The sequence below is a fragment of the Pinus tabuliformis genome, chromosome 5_2 (genome assembly GCF_031772625.1).
Source record: "Pinus tabuliformis cultivar Carrire ecotype Pingquan chromosome 5_2, CPIR1, whole genome shotgun sequence".
Classification (NCBI taxonomy): Eukaryota; Viridiplantae; Streptophyta; class Pinopsida; order Pinales; family Pinaceae; genus Pinus; species Pinus tabuliformis.
This window is the reverse complement of record NC_142306.1, coordinates 503,358,181-503,378,769: the sequence shown is the minus strand read 5'-3', so window position 1 is coordinate 503,378,769 and position 20,589 is coordinate 503,358,181.

The following is a 20,589-nucleotide window of genomic DNA, read 5'->3' as shown; positions in this document are numbered from 1 at the left end:
TAAAACCTTGTGTTATTTCATGAGTTTAAAAGGAGGGAACATTACTACATGGGGCCGGATGAAACAAGCATTCAACACTAAGTATAGGGACTATTACAAAGCAAAATAGACAAGGGAGGAAATATTTAGAATGAACCAAGGACTAGATGAATTACTAGAAGATTTTTAAGAAATATTTCAGTTGAGCTAGATGAAGGAAATAACTGCACTTTTGATTTGGATTTTTCGAAACTAGTCTTGCTCCAGGGGGTTAGAGAATAATTAATGGATACCCTCATTATGTTGGTCATTAGAGATATTTATTAGCACAATTATGAGGAAATCATAACAATTTTTCAGGAACCATTCTAGAGCTTCTAGAAAAAGGAGGTAGATCTAGCTAGGGCTAGGTAAGTCATTCATCCTCTACTTCAACCACAAAGAATGAAATAAGAGGCATGTTGTAGGATTTTGTTGTAGTGGATACAACCACCCTCCAAAATTTTTCCTTAGCCTCGTTTTGGAGCCTCCCTTCCAACCTTTGCAACAACTTGCCTTGCTTTGTCAAGTTCACATGCTTAAGTGTTTTCCTCACACAAAGGTAGCCTGTCGATCATAGTTGATCCATTCCCCTCACAGGATGCTCACACGGACTTGGTCCAGCTGCAGGTTGAGAAAATTCCCCTTGAAAATGCACATTTATGGAGGGTAACCAGCCTTCCATCCAGGAATTGTGCAATCCTCTCTAACAGCCTCCTAGGCTCGAGGATTGCGTAATCCTGCCAGCCAACCCTCCCAGCAGAATTTGCACAAATTTTCCAGCAGCAGGCTGTTTAGCCCAGGATAGCGAAGATGTGTGAAAAGGGGGTACTCCAGCCCCCTCCGACCCAGAATTTACAAATGATGAGGTTTGAACCACGTGAGGAAGACCCAAATGTAAACATGATGCTTAGGAATGGTATGACCATGGGGATGATAAAGAGAAGCAACCAAAAGAAAGCACGTGGGTTGGCAAGGATCCTACAAAGGAACCCAAATTTGACTTAGAACGCGTGAAGGAGACATTCATGGAAGCTAAGAAGAGATTCACTGAGGCCTCCACTTTAGGTAGTAAGGATCAACAAGAACCAGGGATGGAGCCTTTAATGCTCACTACCTTTCTGGAGAACTGTGTGGTCCGAAAACTTGGAAAGCATGCATTGCGCACAGGAAGGGAGATGAGGTTGACTGCGCAAATAAGCGAGTACGAAATGGATCAGGTAATCCTGGATCTGGGTTCGGACATGAATGTACTACCAAAGAAAACATGGGAACACATGGGAAGACCTACATTACAATGGTCCCCTATTCAGCTATGAATGGTGAACCAACATAAGATTTTTCCCATGGGAAGATTGTAAGGGGTGACAGTCGATATTGAAGGTGCGAGCACGCAGGTGAATTTTGAAGTGATAGAGATTGTCGATGACAACAATCCCTATCCTGCGCTACTAGGAATAGACTAGGCTACCGATATGAACATAGTCATAAATCTAAAGAAGCACAAAATGATCTTTGAGAAAAAGTCACTACGTGTAGTAGTATTGCAGGATCCAGCTGAAGGATACACTGAACCGATGTGCAACAACAATAGTGATGAAAATATAATCTGTATCTACAAGATAACTACACAAGGACAGGATTGGGTGAATCTGACTACAGATGGAAGGATTTCGTGGGAGCGCGAAAGCTCCTGCACTTCATATTCAGATGAAGAGATAGAGCAATGGCAGAATTGGCTGCGCAAAGTAATAACACTGAACTACAACATGATGCTCAGGTCATTGCGATGTGTAACAACAAAGGTAAGGGAGCTGCCAACATATGATGGATTGTCAGTGGTGGATGAATTTATGAGAAAATTTGAAAGTGCAATACTAGAACAACAGCGGTTTGGTGCGCTGAAGTGGGCATTGCACGCAACACCCACACAATGATGGGGTACCCATCAAGGAAATTTCGAGGACTGGTGCGGATGCAGAAGGATGATGCACCTATGGTTTGGAAAACCATAGCTTCAAAAGCAAGTCAGTCAATAGGGGCAAAACAACTTATGCGCCCACCTTTCTCGATGGGTACATACATATGCTGTAAAACCTGCACAAGCACACACCGAACCCAAAATAATGAATCGGAACAAAACGTAGCAGTAGGAAAGGCAATACGTGCTACCAGTTCTCCATGACGAAGCCTTCGATAGGGTGTGTAGATTATTGAATAAGGTTCACTAGGTGAAATGAAATGATTGGGACTTACGTGTGCTAGCGGTTCGATGGGCCTACCAGACCATGTGTAAAACCCTGAACGTGGAGATGATTCCAAAGGAGTAGAACAAAATGGAGACGGTACTTACTGAAGAAAATACAAAAAGGAACCTGCACATACTGGACCCTGTAGTAGTGACAATGCGCGATGACCAGAAGGAAGAAATCACACATCTACACGAGGTAGAACATAGAAGGATTCACGACGCCATCCAGTGAGGGAACCTTAGACTTTGTGCACTCGAAAAGGACTGGGTACAATTGAGGAAGAAAATCATTTTGATGGACACTGAGATCAAGAGGTTGGAAAACGAGATCACGCAGGCATGTCTTGCCGATAAACCAAGGATGACAAGGAAAGATACAGGTGATCATACCACTGTGTTAAAAGAATGTCGCCACAAATTTATGACTCTGTTGCCATGGCTACGAACGCACCTCACCAAACATAGTAACTAGGGGCATGCACTACATACGATAGAATGCACAGCACCAACGGTCACACAGACAATTGAGGCGTTTTCGCGGGCTATGCTAGAAGGCGAGTTGAAGTCTCGCATAGGTGGTGCAACCACCTGACTGGCTGTAGGGAGCCCAGTATCAGCACTCCAGACAGTTGAAAGAGAGTGTGGGACTCTAAAAGAGTCTGTTTGGGAGCTATGTGATAAGCGAGATGCACGCAGAACCAATGTTGAGCCTCAAACCTGCACCTTCCTATACACCCTCTCAGCCTTCTTTTTCCCACTTACTTCATCCATCAAGCTGTTAAATCATTGCATTATAGTCTAAAATGAGCTTCAGACACGGTTTTCTAACTATGCTTATGACTGTTGTTTGGTTTAGATTTTTGTTCAGGCAGCTGCGGAAACTCGCCTGTTTCCGCAGCTAGCACAGGTTTCCACAGCCAGCACAGGATTCCGCAGCCATTTTGTTAAAGGCTATGCTACAGGTGTCCTATGAAGAAACAAGCCACATGGGAAAGCTACAGGTGACAGGTACATGGAACGTGTCCCTTCAAATCAGCCAAATCATCCATAGAAGGTCATGGTCAACAAGGGTCAAAGGCAAAGCCAACCAAGGAATTTAGTGGTGGCACGTCTCTGCTTTGAGCACGTGAAAGTTTAGGTGGCACAATCCTCAACCCACGGAGACATCGGCACACCTGGAGATCATCCCCGTAACCTGAATCCAACAGCTACCACTCCGAAGATTTAATAGACATGATGACAATTACGTTAGATCTCGGCTGAGGAGATCTACGTGTCTTTGGCAACGCAGTTAATAACATAGGATTCAGTTAGTTAGTTTCAACACTTTTTCATTATAAATAATGTGTTGATGAATGCTGTGTAGGAGCTTGTTGCGATGTAATTTTTGAACTGTTGCTATTATCACCCCACTGTACTCTGTTTTATATATTTTGCTGCTGCTTTAATACATGAGAAGACTACTTTTCTGAGCTCGTTCTTGTGACTGTTCGTTGACTGGCTGAGGTGGCAGAGGGCCCCTGTGCACTAAAGCCCTGTATAGTTGTCATTTGATTTTATTATGTTTCTGTTTTCATAATCATTAGCTTGTATATAACATGCTGTTTTGATGTTTTTAATTCACTGCTGTTTACATTTTCACTTCTGTGTTCTTATAGCTGTCAGCTGATCAATGCTTTTCTACAGGTTTTCTTAGGCAGCCCGGGCGAATTTTTCATCTTTTTGATAACTATTGACATATGAGATCATCTTGTCCTTCCTGCTAATTTCCATTTTCTGAAGTTTAATTCCAGCACTGTCCTTTTTCAAGTTGTGATTTGCTTATTTATTTTTCTGCTACTTAGACATCATACTACTCATTTGTTTATGGTTTCTTTCTATAGTCAAGTGACTCTATTAGTAAGGAATCAGAATATTACTTATTGTAGTGTGATTTAGTTATCATATTGCTTAAACTTATTCATGATTGCTTCCCATAAGGTAGATTGAGCTGAAGGGTAAAGGATCAGAAGAGTTGAAGTAGTGTGATTAGTTTCCTTTATGCAATTTAATTTCTTGCAATTTAGTTATCATATTGCTTAAAATTATTCATGATTGCTTCCCACAAGGTAGATTGAGTTGAAGGGTAAAGGATCAGAAGAGTTGAAGTAGTGTGATTAGTTTCCTTTATGCAATTTAATTTCTTGCCATTTAGATATCATATTGCTTGACTTGTTCATGATTGCTTCCCACAAGGTAGATTGAGCTGAAGGGTAAAGGATCAAAAGAGTTGAAGTAGTGTGAATTAGTTGCTTTGCTTTTAGTTTGAGTTACTTTAAGTTCAATTTTTACTTTATTTTTCATTCAGCAGCAAGGATATTGGGCCATTGTCATTAGTTCATTGTTTGATACATTTACTTCCTCTTAAGAATTGATTTCATTACAGTTGTTTTAAAGCTTTTTTTTGAGCACTTTTAAGTTTGGAAAACCACTGTAGAAATCACCATTACCATCCATACTTAACTTTCATTTTCGCCATCACACATTAGGGAAATATAAATCCAAAAACAAACTAAAAAACTCAAAAATGACAAATTACTAAGGAAATGGTTATCTTGTACATATAGTACACTTCACTTCGTCAGTTTACGAATCCAGGATTGACATTTTAAATAGAAATTTAGAACACACTAAATTGACCAAACATTTTGGCGCCGTTGTCGGAGAAGTGAAATTAGGTAGCCAATTTCTTAAAAAAAAAATAAGAAAATTTCAAGGAAGGAAAATTGATAACCTCTCAAAGTATGCTCTCTTCTTTCACTTAGTGTGATCTGGAGGACCAAAAAAGAGAAAGTTATTGGTTTAATAGTTTCTTGAGTATTCTCTCTTCTTGCACCTAGAGTGACCTGGAAGATCAGAAAGAGAATTATTAGCCCGACTTGAAGAAAAATAAAAAATGACATGCATAGAGCAAGAGATTCTAGGGGAAGGTTTTTAGCTAGAGCCAAGAGTTCGATTTTTACAACTCCTTCTACCTTAAGGAATAGACAAGAGACACCTCCATCATCTCCAACCTATACTCCTAGCCCTAGGATTCCTGGAATTCAAGAGATAGTAGTTGAGTTAGGAGACTCTTCCTCACCATCCATTGAATCTGAATTAGGAAAAGATCCTTTCTTTTCTTCTACTGGGAGACACATTGTAGTTGAAGAAGTAGAATCACCTGAGGAAGAAGAGGGAGAAATTCCTCCTCGTTTGCCATTAGTAGAGGAACCAGAGGACTCTGAAATCTCTGAGAAAACTACCATGATAGAAGAGGGAGTTAACGGATTTGGTAGAGGTAGAGGTAGAGGAGGAGGAGGAGGAAATAATGGAGGAGGTAGAGGTAACAATGGGGGAAATAGGGATGGAGACAACTCATTTGGATTTCTTATAGTCGATGAGGATTCTCGAGCAACAATGAAAAATATTTCACCATCTGTCCTCCCAAACTTTCATGGGTTAAGAAATGAAGATCCTGAAACATTTCTATTTGAGTTTGAGGTCGTGTGTCGAACCTATGATTATCTGGAAGACTCTCAAAAACTCAAACTGTTTCCTTCAACACTGAAAGGAGCTGCTTTGAAATGGTTCATGGGATTACTAACTCAATCCATTAGGACTTGGAATGATATGAAACAAACATTTTTGGATAGATACATGGATTATTGTATGCCTACCAACCACAAGGATGAAGTATTTAAAATGGTACAAAAAGAAGATGAAAACTTGGAGGATTTACTTGAAAGATTCCAATACAATCTGAAAAGAGCAAAAATGAGTAACTTAGATGAGGAGACCTTGAAAGCCCTTCTATTAAAAGCCATTAGAGATGAATGGATAGATATTTTGAACATGATGGGAAAAGGAGACATATCTCAACTTCCACTTCATGACATAGCAGAACTGTGTGTCCATCTCTGAAGAGGGAAATCTAAAACTGGAAAAGGGCCTAGAGATCCTTCTCTCATCAGGGCAAACAAATCTGCAACTGGATCAGTAAGTAGGGCTGAGATTGGCAACATTCTTGATGAATTCAAAACTGATATCTTAGGGAGTCTTAGTGAGCAACTAGACACTCTTAAGATCCATAATAAGCAGAAAGCAGAAGCTGAAGCTTTAGCCATCTTTTGCCCAAAATGTAGAAAAAAACATGCTCTCAGGGAATGTCCCTTGGATGCAAAAGTTGTAGAAACATGTGCGATTTGTTCAGAGAATCATGAGACCAAGGATTGTCCTTCAATTCCTGGGCTCAAATCTGTCTTTCAAGAAGATCCAAATAAAATTGAGTCTCTCTGTTTTGTTGCAAGGAGACCTTGGCAGGGGCAACAAAATCAAGGGTTTAACAACTCTATGAACTTTCAACCCCCACCAAATTGGAATCCTTGGCAACAACCCTGGTCCCAACCTCAAAATCCTTTTCAATCATGGGTACAAGGTATGCAAAATCCTTATGGGAGATTTGCTCAATTTTATCAATATCCTCCATCTTTTAAAAACCAACAAGCTCCACAACTTCCAAATCAAAACCCACAACTATCATTGCCATTTCAACAACAACAACCCTCTCAACAAAACCCAAATTCTCAACTCTTGCTTCCATTCCAACAGAAGTCAAATAAACTTCCTTCTCAACCCTCAATAATAAAAACCCTCAAAATGCTTACATGATAGAAGGTCAACAATTTCCTGCCTATATGATTGTTCCTCTCAATGATGTACAACTCAGATCTGGTAGAGTTCTAGATAAACCTTCTATAGATGCCCAAAATCAAAGCATTTCTGAGGAAGAATCTCTTGAAGCCAATAAGGGTTCTGAAGCATCTCTTCAAAACCCAAACACTTAGAAAGAAAAAGAACTAACCCCTACAACTCCTATAGTTGAGCAACCTGCATCTTCATCCACACCTCCTTTTCCTGAAAGATTACAAATTGACAAAGGGGTGGAAAAACAAATCTTGTTGCCTGACTATGATTTTCTAGATGAATTGAAGAATGTCTGTATCAAGATTCCCTTGTTACAAGCCATTAAAGAGATTCCTATTCTAGCCAAAACAATAAAGGAGTTGAGTCTTAAAAGACCAAGAAGGAAACCTAGAGACACAAGAAGAATCCACCTGGTAGGGAAAATTGCAGACATCATGATGGGAAAAATTACTATGCAGAAGTATGTAGATCTCGGTAGTCCAATTGTCAAAACACATATCAATGGGGTTGAAATTCCAAATACTTTGATTGATTTAGGGGCTGCTATCAACATTAAGAGTAGACAGACTATGGAACAACTAAAACTTCCTAATCTTCTCTTTACACCTACTTTACTACAACTTTCAGATCAATAAATTATTAAACCAGATGGTGTATTAGATTTTAGTCTCCTTAGACTCTTGGGAATATCTAGTGGATTTCATGATTTTAACTCCCAAGAGTAATTTAGGAGGACATCCTCTCATTTTAGGAAGACCTTGGCTAGCCATAGCCGATGCTTTCATCAGTTGTAGGTCCGGGGATATGTATATTTCTGATGGTAATTTGACAAAGAAATTCAATCTGTGTCCTCCAGCAAAAGCAATCACAGAAATAGGAGATAATGAATGGATTGATGATGAAGATACTATACAACCTATCTTTACCATTTCTGAAGTTAGTGAAGATAGTCAAATTCTGAACACATTAGAAAATTTTGAAACATCTTCAGAATATGACCACACACAATTTCAGTTAGATTCTGACATTGAGTATTTATCATCTAGACAAATGTCTCTTTTCTCTATGGAAGAATTTGGTAGTTCCGCCATTGAGATCTTTCTAGGAAAAAGATTGAATATCAACAAAAATTTGGAAAGGTCATAACAGGAAGAACTAACCAAAATCTTGCAAAAACATTCTACTGCATTTGCATGGGAGTATACCGATATGAAAGGTATTGACCCTAAGACTTGCATTCATCACATCTACATTGAGGAAACTAGTAGACCAATCAGAAAACCTCAGAGAAGGATGAATCCAAACCTTAGGGAGATAGTGAAAGAAGAGCTCCAAAAGTTACTTAATGTGAACTTCATTTATCCAATTTCAGATAGCCGATGGGTTTCTCCTTTGGTTATAGTACCTAAAAAGAATGGTAAATGGAGGGTATGCATTGATTACAGGGAATTGAAGAAAGCAACTTTGAAGGATCACTTTCCTTTACCCTTTATCGATCAGGTATTAGATACTTTAGCAGGCAAAAAGTATTTTTCATTTTTGGATGGTTTTAGTGGTTACAATCAGATTCAGGTAGCACCTGAAGATCAGGACAAGACCATATTTACCTGTCCATGGGGAAATTTTTCTTATCGAGTACTTCCTTTTGGATTATGTAATGCACCAGCAACATTTCAAAGGGCAGTACTAGGAATCTTTTCTGATATAATCCATGATTGTGTAGAGGTTTATATGGATGATTTTACAGTTTATGGTAATTCGTTTGAAGAGGCATTAGAGAATTTGGAAAAAGTCTTTATAAGATGTAAAGAAACAAACCTATCATTAAGTCATGAAAAATGCTTTATGATGTTTACTGAAGGGATTGTTTTAGGACATCATATTTCAGGATATGGGATTAAAGTTGATAGATCAAAAGTTGAAGTCATCTCCAAGTTGCCTATTCCAAATTGTTAAAAAGATGTTAGAAGTTTTCTTTGATTTACTGGATACTATAGAATATTTATTGAAAACTTCACCAAAATAGCATCTCCACTCTTCAAATTACTTACAAAAGACTGTGAATTCAAATGGGGTCCTGATTGTCAATCTGCATTTGAAACTTTGAAAACAAGAATATCTGAAGCACCAATTTTCAGAGGTCCAAATTGGAAACTTCCTTTCCATATTTCCACAGATGCTTCAGATACAGCTCTAGGAGCTGTGTTGGGACAAAAGGATTTAGTTCCTTATGCCATTTACTACACCAGTAAAAATTTGACTCCCACTGAGTTAAACTATACTGTGAATGAGAAAGAGTTCTTAGTTTTTGTTCATGCAATCAATAAGTTTAGACACTATATAACGGCTATGAAACTTTTGTCCATACTGATCATTCTGCAATTAGATATCTCATGAATAAACCTGTTACTAATGGCAGAGTTACAAGATGGCTCTTACTTTTACAAGAATTCAATATTATTGTGTTGGATAGACCAGGGAAACAAAATATAGTAGCTGATTTCTTGTCTAGAATCCAAAATACTAACGAAGATTCTCTTGTAGAGGATAAGTTTCCAGACGAATATTTGTTTGCAGTAACTACTAAGACTCCTTGGTATGCAGATATTGCTAACTATTTGGTTACAGGGAAGCTACCTCCACATCTATTTCCTGGTGAAAAAAGAAAAATTATTCAGGAGAGTTCAAGTTATTCATGGATTTCTAATGAATTGTTTAAAACAGGTTTAGATTGTGTGATCAGAAGATGTGTTCGGGAAGATGAAATGCCTGACATCCTCAAGGCATGTCATGATGAACCATGCGGTAGACACTTTGCTGACAAAAGGACGGCCTATAAAATTCTTTCTTTAGGATATTATTGGCCTTCCCTTTTCAAAGATGCAAAAAAATATGTCAGAAGGTGTGACAGTTGCCAAAGAGTTAAGAGACCGACTCTTTCAAATGAAATGCCATTACAACCACAGGTACTCATCGAACCCTTTGAAAAATGGGCTTTAGATTTCATTGGACCCATTAATCCACCATCTAAACAAAAGAAGTATATATTGGTATGCACTGATTATATCACTAAATGGGTAGAAGCCAAATCATTGCCTTCTACCACTGAAAATTCAGTTGTTCAATTTCTTTTTGAGGATATTTTTACTCGTTTTGGTGTCCCAAGAGAAATTGTGACAGATCAGGGAAGTCAATTTACATCTAACTTGATGGATAAGATGATGGAAGAATACAAAATAAACCACAGAAAATCTACTCCTTACCATCCGCAATAAAATGGCCAAGTGGAGTCTACAAACAAAGTTCTTGAAAGCATCATCACCAAAACTGTTCATCTACACAGAAAAGATTGGGCAGAAAGGCTTCCTGAAGCCTTATGGGCCTACAGAACTACATGGAGGAACACGACAGGACATTCTTTCTATGAACTTGTTTATGGGAAAGAAGTCCTGCTCCCCATTGAGTTTCAAGTCAAGACTCTCAAGATGGCAGTCTAGTTGGGGATGAATCTATCAGAAGCCCAAAAGCACAGAATGGAGCAATTGAATGAGCTAGATGAGATCAGACAAGATGCAATTTTAAGGACTGATCTAGTTCAACATCAAAGAGCTAAGTGGCATGACAGATACATCAAAGAGAGAAAGTTTCAAGAGAGAGATTGGGCGTTACTGTTTGATTCCAAGTTTAAAGACTTCAAAGAAAAATTTCAGACTCATTGGCTTGGGCCATATGAGATTAACAAATTCTTTAACAATGGAGCGGTAAGAATCAAGACTATTGATGAATTTTAAACTCCTCTCATTGTGAATGGCCACCGATTGAAAATTTATCATAAGCCACTCTCAAAAGAGGAATTTGTCAAAATGTTCCACGAGAATTCTGCAATAAGGTCGGTGGAGAAGAATCCTTCTCCCCCATCAGCCTAGTCTTTGTTTCTTTCAGTAAAAAAAATAAAAATAAAAAAAATCGTATAGCCTGAAAACCAATCATAGATTGGCAGTCTTATACAGAAAATGTAGAGTGAAAATCAGGGACACCTGACACTCTGTATTTTCCAAAAAAAATCTCCTCTCCTTCTCTTTCCATCTTCACTCCATCTCATTTGCCATTTCACTTCACCTCCATCTCATTCTCACTTCCATTTCACTTCACTCCACTTCATTTTCATTTCATTCCACTCATTCCATTTCATTTCATCAATAAAAGTCCCTTTCAGGACTATTTTCATTCAGCTAGTTCTTCTCTAACTATATTTGGGCAGTTAAGGGGGTGCTGTCTCAGTTTCCGCAGCTGGAAACCGTTTCCGCAGCCAGAAGCAGTTTCCGCAGCCAGAAACGATTTCCGCAGCCAGCATCACTATGTTTTCAAATTTACAGTTAACTGTTAGTGCCATAATCATGAAATGCAGGTGTAATTGAGCTAAATATATGGGACATCTCCAAGACATCAAGGAAGAGCAATTGGTTAGAAACCTTGAGCAAGAAATGACAAAGTTTCCAAAGGTATGATAAAAAATCCTTATCAAATAACAATTCAAGTCATAATTACGCATAGTTATCAAACCATAACAAGTTCTACTATGTGCAATGATTTGATACGTTAGCTCCACTAACACTCCTATTCCACGATATCACTCCACACACCTTGCATTAATTTCTCCAACGGTCTCATGATTATTCCAAGTTTAAACTCAAGATTGACTGCACTTCCATTTATTACCTGTACTCTTGAGACGTGACCTATTGTGTTACGGTTCTTCTTAGCCGGAATTTCCGCAGCTGTCTATTGAGACGTGTAAAAATTTCATACACAGTCATCCGATTCCATTCGTTTACCACTCCACTAATACCATACTCCTCGCATGCATCCGCATTTTATTTTGAACTTGTTTGCTACTGCTCACCCTTTGTTCCTCCGATAATTCGGGTACTTCCATTCCCTGTTCTCCATTTCCGACTGCAGCCACTACAGTTTGTTCTCCATTTCTGACTGCAGCCACTACAGTTTGCTCTAAACCCCGACTGCAGTCACTACAGTCTATCCTAAACCCTATAACAAAGCCATTTTTCTGAACCCTCACACGCAGAAGAACTCTCAGTTGTAATTTAAAACAGAGGATGGGAAAATTACTGAGAGCAGAGCCGGAAGGACTGAAATGCTTGGAAGGTTATCCTTAAACTAAGGAATTGCTGAAGAAAGCCAGATGGCTACGATTTATCCAAAAGTTTAAAGGCCATAACAAGGAGGTGACCAAAGCTTTTGCACGGTCTTTTGATGGACAAACAGTGGAGATTGGAGACTTAAAGTTTACAGTGACTGAGGCCACAGTAGCAGCTGCCACAGGCCTACCTCAAGAAGGTGAAAGGTGGTTTAAAAATAGAAATGTGGACGATCAGATATGGAGAATCATGCTACAAAACCAAGGTATGGATACCACCGTATTTACAAGAGGCATCCCTGTTCATGCACTAAAAGAGGAATGGTCTAGTCTACTGTTAGTCATCCAGAAATTTATTACGTGTGAAGGTCGTTTTGGTTCTATGTATATGTATCATGCTAGACTGATGATGAATTTCCTAGAGGGTCACACTCTTAATTTGCCTCATTTTCTGCTATTGAGTTTGAAAAAGATGAGTTTTACAGTTCAAAAACACATAAGCAACATTGAATCTCATCTTCACCATCATGGATTCATAAAAATTCTTATTGAGGACCAGTTGATGAAAACTAAAGATACTTGGGAGCAATTCTTGACAAGAAACTACTTCCAAGAGCCATCTGAGGCCTCTGGAAGTAGCCCACCAAAGATTCCAAGGAAAAGTAGGAGGAAAGAAAAGAACATTACAGTCCAAGACTCCCCTACAATAGAAACTCAAGAAACTGTCCAAAAAGAAGAAGAAGATAGAGCTAAAAATAAGAAACAGAAGAAAGAAAAAGGCAAAAGAACCATTCAAGAAGTCTATCCATCCCCTGAGCAATTCATAGAGGAGGATTATCAACCACTGTCAGAAATATTAGTACATCTTCAGGTTGCTTCTATAGCAAAGAAAAAGCAAAAAGGAAAACAGAGTGCATAAGAGAAGAGTACTAGTCCATACTTAAGGAGGAGCACTAGGCTAAAAGGAAAGGTGAATAAAACCCAAGAAAAACAATCTCACTTTATTGATTTAGGTGAAGAGACACTTGAGAAATCTCCAGCTCAACCAAGCATTGAATCAAGTCCTCCACATGATGAAAGCCCTTTTCGGTCGGAAAGAGAAAGCAGTCCTCCTCCTCCACTAGATTTTGAGCTTAGTCCGAAAAAGACACCTGAGGTAGATCCTAATCAGCAAGAGGTATATAACTATCTGGAATCCTTAGAACAATCAGCTGCAGGACCAAGTACCACTCTGCCACTAGATGCACAAGTTCAGTCTTTGAAACAGGAAGTATTTGAATTAGAAGTCCTAAATAGGCATATCAAACAGGAAAATGAAGCACTCAAAGAGAAGAGTAAGGTAGACAAGATTGTCCATGATAACACTATGCTCCATTTAGGACTGTGGCTAAAGAAAAATAGGAAACTGAAGAAGAAGTGCAAAAAGTTAAGCAGAGCTTTGATTAATCTCAAGTTCAAATGTCTAGTCAGGAAACCAAGGATGATGTTAGCATCAAAGAAGAAGAAAAGAGGGCTAGATGTCCTAGCAGAAGCCTCAGAACATATGGATTAGAGGGAAATAGCTAAATTTTGGTTGCATGAGGGCATGCAACACCTTCACAGTGGGGGTATGTTGAGCCTCAAACCTGCACCTTCCTATACACCCTCTCAGCCTTCTTTTTCCCACTTACTTCATCCATCAAGTTGTTAAATCATTGCATTATAGTCTAAAAAGAGCTTCTGACATGGTTTTCTAACTATGCTCATGACTGTTGTTTGGTTTAGATTTTTGTTCAGGCAATTGCGGAAACTCGTTAGTTTCCGCAGCCAGCACAAGATTCCGCAGCCATTTTGTTAAAGGCTATGCTATAGGTGTCCTATGAAGAAACGAGCCACATGGGCAAGCTACAGGTGACGGGTACATGGAACGTGTCCCTTCAAATCAGCCAAATCATCCATAGAAGGTCACGGTCAACAAGGGTCAAAGGCAAAGCCAACCAAGGAATTTAGCGGTGGCACGTCTCTGTTTTGAGCACGTGAAAGTTTACGTGGCACAGTCCTCAGCCCATGGAGACATCGGCACACCTGGAGATCATCCCCGTAACCTGAATCCAATAGCTACCACTCCGAAGATTTAATAGACATGATGACAGTTACGCTAGATCTCGGCTGAGGAGATCTACGTGTCTTTGGCAACACAGTTAATAGCATAGGATTCAGTTAGTTAGTTTCAACACTTTTTCATTATAAATAACATGTTGATGAATGCTGTGTAGGAGCTTATTGCGATGTAATTTTTGAACTGTTGCTATTATCACCCCATTGTACTCTGTTTTATATATTTTGCTGCTGCTTTAATACATGAGAAGACTACTTTTCTGAGCTGAGGTGGCAGAGGGCCCCTACGCACTAAAGCCCCGTATAGTTGTCATTTGATTTTATTATGTTTCTGTTTTCATAATCATTAGCTTGTATATAACATGCTGTTTTGATGTTTTTAATTCACTGCTGTTTACATTTTCACTTCTATGTTCTTATAGCTGTCAGCTGATCAATGCTTTTCTACAGGTTTTCTTAGGCAGCCTGGGCAAATTTTTCATATTTTTGATAACTATTGACATATGAGATCATCTTGTCCTTCCTGCTAATTTCCATTTTCTGAAGTTTAATTCCAGCACTGTCCTTTTTCAAGTTGTGATTTGCTTATTTATTTTTCTGCTACTTAGACATCATACTACTCATTTGTTTATGGTTTCTTTCTATAGTCAAGTGACTCTATTAGTAAGGAATCCGAATATTACTTATTATAGTGTGATTTAGTTATCATATTGCTTAAACTTATTCATGATTGCTTCCCATAAGGTAGATTGAGCTGAAGGGTAAAGGATCAGAAGAGTTGAAGTAGTGTGATTAGTTTCCTTTATGAAATTTAATTTCTTGCAATTTAGTTATCATATTGCTTAAACTTATTCATGATTGCTTCCCACAAGGTAGATTGAGCTGAAGGGTAAAGGATTAGAAGAGTTGAAGTAGTGTGATTAGTTTCCTTTATGCAATTTAATTTCTTGCCATTTAGATATCATATTGCTTGACTTGTTCATGATTGCTTCCCACAAGGTAGATTGAGCTGAAGGGTAAAGGATCAGAAGAGTTGAAGTAGTGTGAATTAGTTGCTTTGCTTTTAGTTTGAGTTACTTTAAGTTCAGTTTTTACTTTATTTTTCATTCAGCAGCAAGGATATTGGGCCATTGTCATTAGTTCACTGTTTGATACATTTACTTCCTCTTAAGAATTGATTTCATTACAGTTGTTTTAAAGCTTTCTTTTTGAGCACTTTTTAGTTTGGAAAACCACTGTAGAAATCACCATTACCATCCATACTTAACTTTCATTTTCGCCATCACACATTAGGGAAAGATAAATCCAAAAGAAAACTAAAAAACTCAAAAATGACAAAAGACTAAGGAAATGGTTATCTTGTACATATAGTACACTTCACTTCGTCAGTTTACGAATCCCGGATTGACATTTTAAATAGCAATTTAGAACACACTAAATTGACCAAACAACCAGCATGTCACAAGGATCAAGACCACGCATAGGGGGCTGTGCTGCCACGCAGGTAGGCTCGGAAGTGACCGTTGGTGTCACTATTCATGATGGGATGTCCAATTTAAGGCAAAATGGAGCAGGCGGAGGGCATTTAAGACACAAATTAAGGACAAGATTTGGGACGACCTTCCGGAAAGAATGCATTAATGACTCAAAAATGGGGGGGAACAGTCGAATTCAAAAGACACTATAAAACTCCAAAGGTTAGCCATGAGACAACACTTTTTCATTTGAGATTTGAGCTATTACGAAGAGCACATAGTGTTGAGCACCAAGTGGTATTTGAGGCCCCAAATTCGTGAAAAACCACAGACAGTTCGAACAAGATGATAGATACCAGGAGAGGTGTGGGTTTTGCAGAGAGTACCGCCGAGGAAGCAGCGTAGAACCCTATGGTCTAGGTTGGGGATGCGCCGAAAATTCTGAAATCACCTTGGATTCCAAGGCCCAAGAAGGAAAAACAGGCAGCTAGACCAGTCTACATTTCCCCGTGAAATCTGTGGTTTGGTAAACTTTCCATGGAAGAAAAGGGCAAGGTGGTCACCATTGAGATAGATGATGAGGAGGAGGACTTACAGACTCTCATAGATGAGATAGAGGCAGATGAAGAAATGGAAGAAGACATCCAACCAGTGTGCGTTGTAGCAAAATTTCCCTAGTACGTTCCTCCATGAAAAGGGAAAGCTAAGGTACCCAAGGATTTGGATGCCACTAAGAGTGCACTCCAAACCCCGCTCCTCCCAGATGGAATTCTGTTTGAGGGATGGGTCTTGGGCCACATGCCCATAATGAAATTTGAAGACTGGGACCTCGTGAACAACGAGAAGTTCCCACATTTAGAGACTGAGAACCTCATGAAACAGAGCAAGGAGGGGTCAGTTACAATGCTAGAACCACAGAAATGGCTGCGCAATGTGGAGAAAGCTGGACTATTCCACCTACTATGGATTCCGCACTTTCACCGCGCACCTATCATAATTTTGTCATTAGGTAGCTACTTTTCCTAGTTCATGATGGGTACTTATGGATAGAGGAGCCTATTCCCATCACAGTAGAGCTTATCCATAGGATTTCCCAGCTTCCCTGTAAGGGAAAGGACCCTGTGGAGATAGCTGGAAAAAGCGGAGATTTGGCGCTTGTAGAGGCCATGAAGAAGAAGTACAAATTGGAAAAGAAGAAGAGGGGCTATGCAATCAGTAGCATTAAAGATAAAGGGGTGTGCGTAGCCACCCAACTCCTGGCCAGGAAGGTGATGAGAAAATGCTGCGGAGACGAGGTACGAGTGCTGGTAGTTGCGCTGGCAGAACAATGCATGGAGGGGGTCTAATTCAACTCAGCTAGGTTCCTCTGCGAAGAATTCCTAATTAACTACAAGGAAGCTCAAGAGTAGGGAAAGACCTTCCACTACATGTGGTTTCTCTTGTCTATTTTATTGGTGACAGGGGAACTGCCTGAGGACAGTCAGTTCCCTCATATTGAACAGGACTTGCCAGAGGCTACAAAATATGCGTCGCTCTGGGTTATGAAGGATGCCATGCAGATCCACGAGACTAAGATCTTCTAGGTGCTCATGGAGGCAAGCATCTGGATGTGGATTAATAGGAGGCTGTGCCTATCCCCCACAATGTACAACAATCTGCGGAGCTTTGCAAACTTCAAGGCAGATATGCACAATGTGTATATCAAGGCATGTAAGGATCTAGCGCAGAACTAGACCAAGCTTCCTTTCATCACAATTGATGATGCCATATTCTCCATGCTCGACTCATGGCCTCCCAAGTGGCGCACCCTGAATCTGGCAGAGCAGGATAGAATAGCGGCACAAAAGTAGAAGGATGCCACCAATCTGTGTATCAACTAGTTGGCCCAATAGAAGTGTAACGAATAGTTGTCCACGGAGGTAAGGGCTGCCCGCAAGGTAGCGAAGGTAGCTGCAGAGCAGGAAAAGGCCACCGACAAAGCAGTAGCAACACAAGCAACAAGGGCCACCACGATGCAAGAGGAAGGGGGCCTGAACTTGTCCACAGGACAAGGAGCAGACGACATAGCAGAAGGCACGAACTTGAGCAAAACATCTACACATCTAAAACGGCTGCGCGTTATGGAAAGATCAGGTCTGTGAAAGAAGGTCAAGGCTTCCAAACTGGACATTGAACCAATTACATTGATAGAGGGTGACCTCTACGACATTGATGACATAGTTTGCAAGGTCACCAGGGAACGCTCCAGGAAGCTATGACAGAGCAACATAATGTGTTGGGGGCCCTAAGGGTGCAGCTGCAGGAACTTCAGGTGCGGCCCCCACAGGAAGGAACAATAGCTGCCTACGGCGCTGCAGGTACATTAGTAGCAAAGCAACTGTTGTGCACAAAAATGGCCAACACCATACTGTTATCGAAAGGAGCACTAACAACGGAGAGCGACGAGGGTAGAGCCGTGGTGGGCTAGATCAAGGTACTTGGCCTAAATTTGGCTGCATTTCTGCGAGACACATTGTACCAATTGCAGGATGACATAATAATAGAGCTATGCACCCGAGAAAGCCATGCGATCTAGGTATTGAGTGTGTAGAAGATCAACATCGAATAACTCAACCTGCAACATGACGAGCTAGTGGAATAGAATCGACAGATCACACAAATAGTGGATGAAGCGTGCCGACGCGTTCCAGAATTATCCATTGCCGTAGGCCTACCAACTAAGATGTGGATCCATTGTCTGGAAAGTGGAGTCTGAAGTTCACGTGAGGAAATAACATGAGTGCAGCTGGAGCTGAACCTCTAGATTGTTGAGCTGCGGATGAAGACACAACCTTCCACTCCTTCGGAAGTTAAAGAAAACACATTAGCATGATTTAGGCAGGATTGGAAGAAATTGGAAGGGCGGTGCAGGACTGCACCAGTATGTTGGACCAAGCGTTTGATGTCTTCACATCCTTTCAGGAGGACCCCAACATACAGTGCCTGGAAACAGAGGTGCGCAAACTGTAGCAGCAGTATGACAGTGTCAAGGGAATGGAACAAACACTCGTCCTCACCCAACGACTGGCTAAGATGCAGCAGGCAAGGGCATTGAAGGAGCAAGTGGATGCCAGAAGACAAAAAGAGGCCCTCCTCAAAGCACGCATCCAGCCTTGGATTGATGAGGCCTTCACCATTACGACCGAGATTGAGGGCAAGATCGCCCAAATGTAGGGACTATATGCGCTAAGACAGATAGTAGAGCCTCACAAAGAAGCAACATAAGAACGCAAGCAATAGGTCCAGCAAATAGCAGAACGGCAACCTCCGGGCAGTACGAGAACAGTTGGAGGGGCTCCATGCCAAGATCGCCGCACTAGCAGAGTGACTCGGGATGAGTCATGATGATTGTGTTGGGGGCTTGTTGGGCATGGAATGCCCCCACAACATGTTTTGGGGATCAAAGCCCAAGTTTTAGTCAAAGGTTTTGTAAGACTTTGCGAATTACGAGCGTAGAGCGTGAAGTAGAGGTTAAGTCATAGGGCTATCCACCCTAAGGTAATGCAATATAATGTAAAGTCATGTCGGCCTACCCATGGTCCACGGATCATGGGATTGTATAAATAGAGTGAGGCTCTAAGTTGAAAAGATAAGAGATGAGAAGAATGAATAGCGAAGGAATGGTTCGATCTTAGAGTAGGATTCTAAGTGTATTGGGTCGTAGTAGTAGGAAGAGGCTTTGCAGCTGAGTGCACAAAGGCCTAGTAGAGTGCGCGGACCCCTACAACTGAGTGCATAGGGTGGTGCCGAGTCTGTAATCGAGATTGAAGATTAATAAAGAGAAGTTGATTCTTATCTTTGTGTATTTTTTGTGCATTATCTTCTTTATGTTTATATTGGTTTATGTATCGCGTGCACTGATATGATTTCTAAATATGCTGTAATAACGATAAATCTTACACACACAAGTTAAGTAATCAGTTAATTAGCAAGGAACTTGGGTAGTATATGGGTTGCGCCCCGAATAGGGCTGCGCGGAAATAACAACACGGGTTGCAAAGCACTAGCAAGTGCGCGTAGCGACGGGTCAGACTACAAACCTCCAGAAGCCCATCAGACATCCCTAGGGTGTGGAAACCTAGTTCTAGCACCCTCCCATACTACTTTGGGTGAGACCTCAGTCCATGCACCGCAGACTATTGCCAAAAGGGTCAGTAGTAACGGGATTTTCTTGGCTAAATCACCTCTAAATCCGGGTTAGTTCCACACAAGCCAACATACATCCCACATTACATCTAGGAGCAATCGGTACATTCAACTCAACTTTTGGGGTAAATTCATTTCCCATGCCTTGTGTTGCATTTCTATCACTTTTGGTGTTTTCAATTGTATGAGTATTGTTTGCTTGATTTCTTTAAATGCTTGCTATCGTTTACATGTATGCTAGCTTGTCCTAGCTCTATTTCAGTTTTCATTGCTATCTCATTGCTGTCGCATGCATGAAATTGTTTTGCACGGACATTCACCGAACTGCCTCACACACATGCATGTTGATCTATTTGCTGAAAATTTCATTCATGTTTTGCGTGCACTATCAATCACTTATGTTATCACTTAGTGTCACCATGCATTCACTGTCTTATTTTCTTTTAGTTTCTCGTCGGTGAGTCGAGCCAACCTTGGCCCGGACTTTGCCCCACCAAGGCTGCATTGTGCAATCTTAGAAAGGAAGGTTCTCCATCCTCACTAGAAATACACATTCCTGCCCAACACTGACCTCTAGGATTGTTTTACACATTTCTAGAGGACAACGGTTGCTTGGCCCAAGAAATTGTGCAAATCTATCCCTAGCCCAACAGTCCTTCCCATCTGGAATTGGGCATTGT